Source organism: Rhagoletis zephyria, unplaced genomic scaffold (assembly GCF_001687245.7).
Source record: "Rhagoletis zephyria isolate East Lansing unplaced genomic scaffold, Rhagoletis_zephyria_1.1 Rzeph_scaffold_01282, whole genome shotgun sequence".
Lineage (NCBI taxonomy): Eukaryota > Metazoa > Arthropoda > Insecta > Diptera > Tephritidae > Rhagoletis > Rhagoletis zephyria.
In genome coordinates, this window is record NW_016158366.1 from 1 (window position 1) to 12608 (window position 12608).

Sequence of the window (12608 nt, forward strand, 5' to 3'; positions counted from 1 at the left end):
CCGGGCTGTTTGAAAATGTGCGAACAAAATCGAGAGCTCTAGTATAAACTGTATTTTTATAAAGAATAAAAAAAGGTTCAAGCATTGTGAAAAATTCTCTGTGCTTTCGTTGTGATAAGTTGTTTTGTTTTGTTAGCGTACGTTGTAATGATCTCATGATCTCATGTTTTTATATTTCTGTTTTTGTCTGTCAAATNGTAACACTCTTTGCATTATATATCAATAATTTGAAAAATTTAAAAAGTTGCTACCAAAAATGTCAATATAATAAAAAAAAACATTGCTCAAGTTACTCGAAAAAACTCGAATTGCTCGAGCTCAAGCTCGAAAATTTTCGAGTAATGAGCATTGAACAAGTGTGCGAGTACTCGCTGCTCATATACCCGGGCTGTTTGAAAATGTGCGAACAAAATCGAGAGCTCTAGTATAAACTGTATTTTTATAAAGAATAAAAAAAGGTTCAAGCATTGTGAAAAATTCTCTGTGCTTTCGTTGTGATAAGTTGTTTTGTTTTGTTAGCGTACGTTGTAATGATCTCATGATCTCATGTTTTTATATTTCTGTTTTTGTCTGTCAAATTAAAATTTCACTACATCCTTTCGTACGTAATTTTTGTCGAAACGAAAGGGAAGGGAGTGAGAGGCCTACTAGTTTTCCCTGAAAACTACTTGAAAACTCACATTCCACTCATTTCAATCGGTGTCTGCACTAGTTTTTTTCGATTATTTATTGAAGTGGAAGTCATATTTTATCATCTTTAATACGTCATTTCGGATTTATTGTTAATTGACTGGCCAAAATAAAGTAAGCATGGAAGAAAAGGTTGTTAATGAAAAGAAATTGAAGGAAAAGTATTTTGGGTTTGTTTTTATGTAGCAAAACTGTAAACAAAGGATGAAAGAAATGTCAACGAAAACACCAACAGCCGGTGTGAACAGCCTTCAGCCCACAATCCCAAAACTCGTTTTCAAGGTGTTTTCGTTGTCGGTCAGAACATGGTATAAGGTTTCCGTATTCCCCAATTCTCCACCGATATTATTTATATTCAGAATGCTAATGCTGCTTTGTGGCACATTTACCAAAAACCGTTGATAACCTTCTGAAAAGAATACGAACCTTTTTGAAACTAATTTGTGAAAAGAATGTTCAAAGCTGTATTCACCTTGGGCAAAAAATTTCGAAATTGCAATCTGTAGTTTCTCTCAAAGATTTGCCTCTTTGTAAAGAAGTCATGGTTACAGTACAGAAGATGAAATGTAATCCAAATTGAGGCTGCTATTTTTTTGCTCCATTTTGATTATTTATCACCATTAAAATGGGCTATTTACCACCAACAATGCAAGCAAATTTTGACGGCAGCTTTTGTTGCATAACGCCACTTGCGTATACTAAAATTTAGGCTAAGCTATTTTTAGTGAAAAGCGGATAGCATTTTAGCATATGTTAGCGATAACGAAAGTTAGAATCCGGCTGCTGGTCGACACAGTTGGCTTTTTGATTTCAAAAAGAACTTCATCAGCAAGAAACGCGATGTCTACCGCGACATCTAAAGGGGGTGTGGAACCTCCCATACAAACCGAATTGTGCATAGTGCATATCTCTGGAAGTATTTGTGGTAGAGTCCTGGAACTTGATATGGATATATGTATAAGAAGCCAATCTCAAGCTCATGGAAAATATGGGTTTATTGGAAAATTCGGCGTGGCACCGTAGAACTTGGAATAAAGATAAATGAAATCAATTCCAAACCTATGAAAAATGCGGGTATATGAAAGCGTTTCCGTAGCCGTTGAAAAGAGCCAGAGGGTTACCCATATACTCTAAAATTCTGATGACGCATGGAAACATTTACCTAGATTACTGAGATGAGGTATTTTTCCAATGGAAATATGCACAGAAAAACGGGCGTGACACCTTCTTGAAAATTACATGATCACAGAGTGTATCCCTGGAACCATTTTAAGCTAAACCTTGAGGGATTACATTCTTGGCAAGACCCAAAGGCATAAGCTGAAATTGCGTCGCATGCGAGCAGCTAGGTAAACTAATAAGAATTAGACATTCGTGAAATAAAATTTTACGATCGGTTTGGGTAAGGTTTAGCGACTTAATCCCCCATTGTTTTCGCCGCTACTGAATTCGATTAACTGTCAGTTTTCACACAATTTAAAATATACGTGTATTTAAAAATGCCATGAAAATTGTGTTTCTGGATTCATGTTGCCAACATGCTGTAAGCTTTTTCACAGCGAGAACAGAATACTACTTCGCTGAGGAAATGGTGTGGAATTTCACACTTATTTCACAGAAAGAAATTTTATATGCAATTTGACAGCTTTTTCACGTGAAACAGGAACAGAATAGCCGTGGGTAACACAGTGCGGCGCCGCGCCATTGCGCTGATACCGAGAGCTGAGTTACTGGCGCCGATACCGATTTTCACAACTCTGTGGCGCAATGGCGCCAGCAACACCGGAACCAGGAAAGAACCAGCAAAGAACACACAAAAGCGGAGTGTCACTTGTAAAATGTGCAGCACAAGGCGAATTTTTACAAGGTGTTGTTGCTAAAATTAGCCGCGGTCCTTCTGAATGTGAAAATTATGTCTTTGTTGCATTTTTGGGTTTTGAACTTGGCTTGTTTTTGCCCAACCGATACCACCTTGTATTAATTCACCTTAGTTCAACACCGGAACACTGACAACGACGGGTGTCGCAAAGAACCAGCAAAGAACACCCGAAACAGAAATGTCTCTTGTAAAATGTGCAGCATAGCTAGAATTCGTCGCGGTCCTTCTGAATGTGCAAATGATGGGTGTGTTGTATTTTTGGGTTGTGAACTTGGGTATACTTGAGTTTTTCTCAACCGATATCACCTTGTATTAATTCATTTTGGTGAAGCGTGCAACAATAAAGGAAATGAGCTTTAGCCTGAAGAGGCGCAATTGCGCCAACACACTGTGCTGATTCCGACAGTGGCGCTGGAGTTGGTGTGTCAGCGCCAAAAAATTTGCGCGGTTACCCAGGCCTAGAACATAATACTATTCTTTATATGGAAAAATGAAATTCGGATTTTGTTTGTCCCTTTTAAAGTGCAAAGAAGTGAAATTGGCTATAATAATACATTTCTAATACTGCAAAACAAATAGAACACAAAAGATACTCGTTAAATTGACAACTCATACTTATAAAAGTTCAACTGAGATCAAATGCGGAGGCACATATCAAATTATTAACATTTTACCATATTGTAAGAAAGCGAATATAGTACTGGTTAAAATAATAGCACCACAACAATTTTAGCAGTTTTGACTATTTTTTTGTTTGCTTAGTCTTTACTAATTTTTTATAAAAGTTGTACAAAACATAAAAAACCTAAAAATCATTAAAATTTCAAGATTTTTAATTCGAATTTCTATACAAATTTTGTGTAAGCAGTTTAGCTTACTAAATTTTACTATAACTCAGACTAAGCCTATAGTTGCTAAACATCCAATGACTTAATTTTTTTTTTGCCGACTGTTGTGAATTTTCTTCCATAAAAAAAATGTATGTAATGTATAAAGAAGAGACATTGCGGAGTTTCGCTAAAACCGTCATCGATAGTTTTCAAAAACTATCGACAGCGGCGGCAGTTTTCAACTATCGATATTACTATCGATAGTACCCCAGTCTAGCTCATTGGACTCGTTGGGCACCTGCTTGTTGAAATGTGCCAGATGATGATGTAAGTAGCAATGTTGCCAAACATTTTTCTTATTTTTTACCAAAATCAAAGCAAAAAGTTACCACATTCAACAAAAAATTACCAAACTTATTTTATCAGGTCTCTTCTACACGTTACCGAAGATTTTGTGACCGGAAAATTTTATTACCAAAAAATGTTACCACTTCTTGTCACCGCGTTGGTAATGCAGTGAAAATATTCAGCAACTCAGCTATGAAGATTTGTGGAAGTTTCTGTATTGCATATCCCACGGGGCAATATTTTGTTACCAGTTTATGAGAAGGTAACCAAATTTACCGGTTACAAGAAAGCACAGAATGCGAAAAAGGTTTAAAAATTGACAGACACTTTAATTACCGGTTATACAATTTATGTTACCAGCGCAGAATAGACCTGTATCTGCAGAACTGTGCAAACATAATGCCAAAACAACGTAAGCGACATTTTTTTAAAATTTTCTTTTTAATGCAGAAATATTCCCTGAGCATCTAGATGCGTTTCTGCATCAAAAAAAAATTTTAAAAATATCGCTTACGTTATTTTGGCATTTAGGGCTCGATACCAAGCTTTTCAGGCAATCAGCGCTTCAATCACCTAAAATATTTACAAAGTTTGTTGATTTTTTTATATATTGAACAAAGCTTGAAACTTGAATTTACACGAGTTCTCTTAATGAAAGATCTATATTTTTATTAAAAAACACCAAAATTAAATTACAAAAAAATAATAATGCTATAAACCTGTCAAAATCTGGTGCGGCTATATTTTTTTCATGTAAACAAGTGACAAGGAAATATATAAAAAAATTTAACGCTTGAAGCAAAGCTTTCGCCTCTCACAAAGCCAGAGTGAAGTCCCCCGCTGAATGCCGTAGCTTTTTGAATGAGAACATACATATTTACGTAGAATTTTACTGACATGTATGGTTGCCGGGTGCACCGGAAAATTTATGGTAATTTCAAAGCTGACGAACTGACAGGAAAAGGTAGGACCGCTCAAAACCTTCCAGAAAAGGAGACGGTGGATATACTTAGCAATAGCCACTTTCAAGCAGTTTGTTAGAGATCACACCGTTCTAAATAGTAACCAAGGAACCCTGGAACAACTTTCGCCTTGCGAAACTTTCAGGATGACCTGGTATTTCTATAAAACGAAACGCTTACGGGCCACTTACTAATGTGGAATTAGAACCTGTACTGAAAAAGTTACCAAATTGAAAAATAAATTACCAAATTACCAAACTTGATAAATAAAGAAAAATATTACCAATTTTGGTTAAAAATTACCAAAACGGCAACGCTGGTAAGTAGTGATTTTTTAAGGATATGTACTATTTGGTACATACCACAGCAGTAGCAAAAGCTGTTAATCTATATATTAATACGCTAACATAAATTTTGTCTCCGTTCGTTTGGCGATTCTACCGAACCGATTTCAAAACCAAGAACACTGTTGGAAAGGCCTTTTTCCGTAGACGAATAAAAATAAATTTGTATGTGGTGCGTCTTCTGTATACTCTTTATTCTGTGATAGAACATAATCATGCCTATTACGGTATCCGACGGATTCCATCCGGAAGGATCTAATCAGATTCGCGCTGTCGGAATAAGCGAGTGCGAAGGATTAGATTTGTGCGAATGGTATCTGTCAGACTGGAATAGGTCTGTTTCCGAGGGATGCCATTCTCATGAATCTAATCCTTCTCATTCGCTTGTTATGACAATGCAAATCGGATTAGATCCGTGCGGATGGCATCCGTCGGATACCGTAATAGGCATGATTATGTTCTATCACAGAATAAAGAGTATACAGAAGACGCACCACATACACATTTATTTTTATTCGGCGGACGTAATATTACAACCCGGACCAGAGAAGAGAAGTTAACATCACCACCACTATGAATAACATGGCGACCCGGAACAGAGCAGGGGAGTTAACATTACGTCCACTATGAATAACATGAAGTTAACATGTCGCCACAAACACACATCGTGATCAGCGTTGCCGCGAGCTTGGAGAAAAAGTATCAGTTGCCAAGCAGAAAAAGTATCAAAAGCAAACAAAACTGTTATTTGTTAAACTTTTATTTAAAAAACAAATAATAAATAAAATTTTATAATTAAATTCATGGTTATAAAAAAAATGTATATTTCTTGCTTCTGTATGCTTATTTGCATAACGAAAAACAAACTTATATGGCCCCTAAACCACACAAAATCATTGCACAACCCAAGACTTGTACAAGTCAATATTATGGAAATTACTACAGCATAAAATTGCGCAAACCTTATTTTGAAGAAATTTGCTGAAGTAAATATGTGCAAGACATATGAATGTGCGTTGTATATTTTTATAACATCTGCTTTAAAACAAAAAAAAAAGAATATTAAAAAAATTTTATTTATTTCTTCGCTCTTATCCATATTTTACAGCACGATCTGGACACCAAAATCAAAACTAAACTAAAAATTTCGCATAGCTGTCATGTTGTCATAGCGAGTAGACAACTGCATGAATGTAGTGGTTGGCATTTATGAGACAGTCGTTTGTTCTCCACACTGTTTGCTCATTCAACCCATAGCAAGCAAGATGAATGAATGAGTGTGCAGAGAATAGTGAGAACCAGTGTTGCCGCGAAACATTTTTAGTGGTAGCTAAATTCCAGCTAAAAAAGGGCTAAAAAAGAGCTAAAAATCGTTGTTGTGGCTAAAAATGGTAGCTAAATTTTTTTACCTACATCTTATATATAAAAATAAGTGCACGTTTTTGGTGTGACAATATAACTTAAGAAGGGCTTCACCGAATTCAACCAAATTTATGCGGCATATTCGGGCCATCATGCAGATATTTTATGTGGAGTTTGCTCAAATTTGGAAAGGGGCGTGGCATATGTATGTATCTTATGTATACAAATAAGTACACGTTTTTGGTGTGAGCTTATAACTTAAGAACGGCTTCACCGAATTCAACCAAATTTATACGGCATATTTAGGCTATCATGCATATGGTTTATGTGAAGTTTGCCCGAATTCGTAAAAGGGGGTGTGGCACCTTCCATACTAACTCAAATTTTGTTGTTGTATATCTCTTGAAATATTTGTCGTAGAGTACTGGAAGTTGGTATAGAGGTATAACAAATAATTCCATACTCATGGATAAAAATGGGCGGTATTGGAAAAGAGGGCGTGGCACCTCACATCTTATATATAAAGAATAAGTGCAAGATTTCAACCAAATTTATACGGCATAGTCGGGCTATTATGCAGATGGTTTGGGTTAAGTTTCCCCGAATTCGGAAAAGGGGGCGTGGCACCACCCATACTAACAAAAATTTTCTTCTGGTATATCTCTTGAAATATTTGTGGTAGATTACTGGAATTGGTAGCTATACGTGGCCTGTTCAAGAGTTGGCATTCCAAATTGTTTATTTATTCATACCCAAGATGGAAAAACAAAAAATGTTGTATATCCAAATGTGTTGGATTAAGATTTAAAATAAAGAATCAAAAATTTTGAAATAAAACAAATGATAAATTTTCATATAGAAAAATTCCAGGACTTTTCATTCCTTTTTCAATATTTGGTGTAGAGAAGCACACCGGGGTACTGCTAGTATAAATATGTAAGTATACACGCAAACATTTTCTATAATTACTGGTATAGAAAAACAATGAACTCTGAAAAGAATTAATATTTTATTCAACAAAAAAACTTTTTGTGTAACACATAAAGCATATTAAGGGCCGCCAACTTACCTATTTTAATGTATAGTTAAATCGTTAACGGATAAGATAACGGCCCAGAAACGTAAGGAACATACATAGACATATGTATGTTTACTTGCCTTAAAGGAAAGGCGTTCGCTTTATGAGCGAAGAGTAAAATTCATGAAAATCATAAAAAAAAAAGTTTAATGTCAATGATGAATAAATTTTGAAAGGGCTAAAAAAGGGCTAGGGGCAATTTCAAATTTTTGTGGCCAAAAAAAGAATTTGGTAGCCAAATTTAGCCACCAAAGGGCTAAAACGGCAACACTGGTGAGAGCTGCTTTCTTGGCACAAAAATAAAGAGACACATGTTGTGCAAAATGGTACAAGAGAGTTGTACTCAGTGTTGCCAGGTTTTCGGCATGAGAAAACGTCCCTCTTGGTGTCAAAAAACGTCATTTCCTACCCAAAAACGTCTTTTCCATGTATGCACACAGAATTGTTCTTATTAAACTTTTATTGTATACAAAGGTACATATGTACGTAAGGTATATTAAAATGTCATTTCGGCAGAGCATATTTAAAATTCATTAGTGGTATTCACAAAGTGAGCAAGTGGCCTGGCACTCTGGTAAACCAGCAGATGAGCTCAAGCAACGACTGTTGACAACAATTTGGTGAATACCACTATTGTAAACTGGTTTGAGATCGTTAATATACAAATCATTTTATATATACACTTGTGATCAGCTGATTAAGTCATCAACATTTTGACCGATTTTGGCGGTTTAAAACCCTAGCTCATTATATAACTAACACAATATAAATCCACATTTCAAACTTTGTGCAAAAATTATAAAAAATCTGCAAAGTTTCAGTTAGACTTTCAAGTTATTATTCAGATTTTTTAGAATTTTTTTGAGTATGCAGTTTGATAGCCCATTAAATTCCAGGGTAATAATGTGCAAGCTTTAAGTTGCTAAAGAATCGCGTTGATTTTTAATATTCTTTTTTTCTTGTAGACATTTGGTTAGGTGGTCTGTTGTCGAAAATGCTAAATTACGTTCTGCTAAGGAGAAACATAGTGCTTTTGCGAGCGTACGAGTTGCAACAGATCTGCTCTTCTTCATTTGGCTTTTAATATGCAATTGCAAGCATTGTAATAAGCCTTGTAACCTGAAGTGTTTACACAACCAGCCTTTGAACGCCTGATCCTTAGTCCGAGAATGAAAACAAACAAAGTGCGCGTATGCTTGGTTTGCATCATATTTAAGTCATATGCGTCCAAAGAATAAATATCTTTTGAGGCACCTGCTGCAAAAAAACAAGGTTTGTAAAGATTTATTAAGAAAATAATTCAAAATCAGTTCTACTTACAAGACTTAATAACAAAGTTGCCGAAAGTGTGAGCGTAAGTACTTACTCTACAAGCAAATAGTACGCTATACATTGAATATATTGTGCATAGAGAAAAATTACTGGGAAGTTAAAAAACGTCAGTTTTTACACAAAAAAACGTCCAAACGTCAACAGGATACAAAAATGTCCAAATGACGTTAAAAATGTCAACCTGGCAACGCTGGTTGTACTGCCCCCGATGAGTGTGCGAATATCTGACGAAACACAGTGAATATTCGAAAGTCTGCTTTTGTCGCAAAGCAAAATATTTGCCTTTTGATAAACGGAAGCAAAAGAATTAGAAAAAATGCCATGTAAGTAAATATGTATGTTTTACATTTTTTTTTAATAATTTATTGAAAATAACCAATAATTAGATTTTTCCATAACTACTTAATAAAGAAATAAATAAAATAAAAATAAAAAACTTTTTAATATAAAACGCTTTTATAAACTGACTAAAAAGTAGAAAATAATATTTCTCAGTCCCACAGAATTTGTTTTGATAACTTTTGATTTTTAAATTTTAGCAAAAGTCATTATAAACAATTAATGACATTGAAAACGAAAAACGTGGAGCGCATGCAGTACAAAGCATTCGATTTCATTGACAATAGTCAAACCACATAACATTCTACAGCGAAAGTACAAATTTGAGATCGATTTTAAGCGGTCGTTATTCATATGCCCACATACATGCATATCGATGCCTTACTTTCTCAACCTCGTATCTTAAAAAAATGCGATTTTGAGATTTTCATATCAAACGATTCCTATATTTCTGTTCTATAACTGCAACGAATTCCTATCTCAATAGATTGTGTCTATCGTAAAAAAAATTGGAATACATATCTTGGTATCTCAATCAATGCTTTTTTCATAACTGCGTCAAACACTTATCTTAATATACATGCATATTTAAAGGCATATTAATCGTTTTGTTATCCCCCAAAAGTGTCTTATTATTATCTTTTGCAATAGCTTAACGGGTTCCGTTATTTTTCGGCGACGCTAGAACGAACAAAAATTTACCGTTTCCTTGTAGTACTTGTAGTGAGAAGACTGTGAAGTTAATTTCATTCCTTGCATTGCAGTGGTTTTCGTTATTATTTTGCTTGGTGAATATTTATTTCTGAGGAGTTTCTTTTTATTATTAAAAAAAATTCCACAAAAGGAATGTGTGAAGAAGTGTTACTTTTAAGTGAATTTAAATTTTACTCAAGCTGCGCTTAATATGAATGAAAATACAATCGCCGTTCTTGATGCTGAAACAGGTAATTTTGTTATCAGGAATCAATGCCACGAACCTGAAACACAACAGAATGGAAACGTAATTTTGGATGAAAAAACAGGACATTTTCTCTCAGTGGACTCTGATAACTCTGGCTTTTTCTCAGAATTCGACTTTTCCGCAAGTGAAAGCGAGTATCATCCCAGCACTGATTCAGATCTATCTAAGAATGAATCTTCTCCAGTATTGTTGAATGAATCCTCTGGAGTCACACAGTAAAAAGAGCACGGAAAGGCCAGGGAGATAAGCAAAACTGGACTAGAAACCGTCAAAAACTAAAGCGAATGCGTGGTCGGGAGTATGCATCGATTAAGAGAAGCAAAAAAGGAACTGGGATAATGGAAATAAGAAAAGAAAGAACTTTGAAAGCTCGGTGCCGTTCGGAAATATGTGCGAAAAAATTTGGTAAGCAGTGCAATGAAATTACAGAAGAAAATAGGAAGGATATTTTAAAGCATTTTGGTTACTGTCATGGGAAGAAAAAAAAACGTTTGTCGTTGCTATGGTGTCCCAAAGGCCGGTCGCTTCAAGAACACTGGTACTATTTCTCGGCGAGTAAACACATTAGTCTACACTTTCAAAATTTCAGGAGAGGTCAAGTTTGTTTGCAAAAAAATGTTTTTGGCACGCTGTCTCTTGGTGAGTGGAGCGTGTCCAAATGGATTACTGCCAATCTACATACAAGCGACATTGGCTTGGTAAAGAAAAGTGAAACAGTAAATCGAAAAAGCAAAAGAAAATTGCCAAAGTAAATCATGTGAACTGTTTTCTACAGAATTTGCCTAAAATGCCTTCACACTATTGCCGACAAAGTACAAGTAGAGAATATGTAGACGTTCAGTACAAAACTTGGGCAGAAGTGTACAAAGATTTTGAAAAATATTTGAAAGATAGCAACATTAGTGAGGCTGAAAAGGCAAAGTACAAATGCTTTTTAGACGCTGTACACAAAGCCAATATTAGTATATACAAGCCCAAGAAAGACCAATGTGATATCTGTTTTGCGTACAAAAATAAAAATGTGCCAGAATTTGAATATCAGATTCATATAAAAAATAAGGAGCGTGCTAGGAAAGAGAAATCCGAAGACAAGGAACTTTGTTGTAAAGGTGATATCCAAATGTTCACGGTAGATTTGCAAGCAGTGCAAACAATTCCTCTACTTTCAACTGGAGCAAACTACTTCAAAACAAAACTGTGTGTGCACCAATTCACAATTTATAACGAATTTGACAAAAATGTTAATTGCTATGTCTGGCATGAAGCCGAAGGTGGCATGGACTCTAATGTGTTTACTTCTTGTTTGTTGGACTTTTTAGAGAAATTGGAAGACAAATCAAAACCGATAATAATTTACAGTGAGGGTGCTGTGCACAAAATCGAAACGTGACACTTTCAATGCCTTGCAACAGTATGCTATAACTCACCATGCAGAAATTCAACAAAAATACCTGGTAGTTGGCCACACTCAAATGGAGTGCGATTCTGTACATGCCTCCATAGAACGGAAGAAGAAAGGAAGAGAACTCTACGTGCCAGCTGATTTTAACACGGTTATAAACCAATCCAGATTGTCGCAACCTTATCGCGTTAATTACTTAAAACACACGTTTTTCCGCGATTTTTCTCAAATAAATTACTTGAAGTCAATTCGACCAGGCACAAAGAAGGGCGACCCATGTGTTGTTGATTTACGAGCTCTTAAATATACCTTAAATGACGGAGTTCAATATAAATTATGTTTTGATGAAGAGTGGAATATATTACCTCATTATAAATTGCGACCACAAGTGCAGCACAATGATGATTTAGTAATACCGGGTCTCTACAATCAGCCACTACCGATTTCTAAAAGAAAGTATGAAGATTTACAGGACTTAAAACGTATGATTCCAGCAGACTATCATTCATTTTATGACAATTTGCCAACCCAATGATATAATTAAATTAAAATAAATTAAATGAATTCTATTTTTTTTTTATAATATCCTCTAACAAATAAAACATTAATTTCAAACAAAATATTTAGCCAATTCACAAGGTCTTTTATTTCATGCTATCGTCTGTTGTGCTATGTTTTTTTGAAAAATTTATATGAGAAACCATGGCAACAAAATAAACCATACAACGATACGAAGAATATGAGACTCTTGTGAATTGGCCAATTGTTTTTATTTAATAGTTTCGAAGTCTCTTCGTTGTATACATATAAGTGCAGCAAACGAGTAACTTATAAATCAAGTTTCAAAAATGAAATTATGGTTAATGCAGAAACCTCGTATCTTAAAAAACTCGTTTTATGCGTAAACTAACATATATAAGTATATAATATACCTGTGCACATAGCTATAATTTATGTCTTAATAATTGCATTACCATTTTTACATAAAAAACGACGGTAAAAAAATAAACAGTTTTTTTTGTTTCCTGAAAAGTTACCTTATTTAAGATACGAGGTTGAGAAAGTAAGGCATCGATATGTT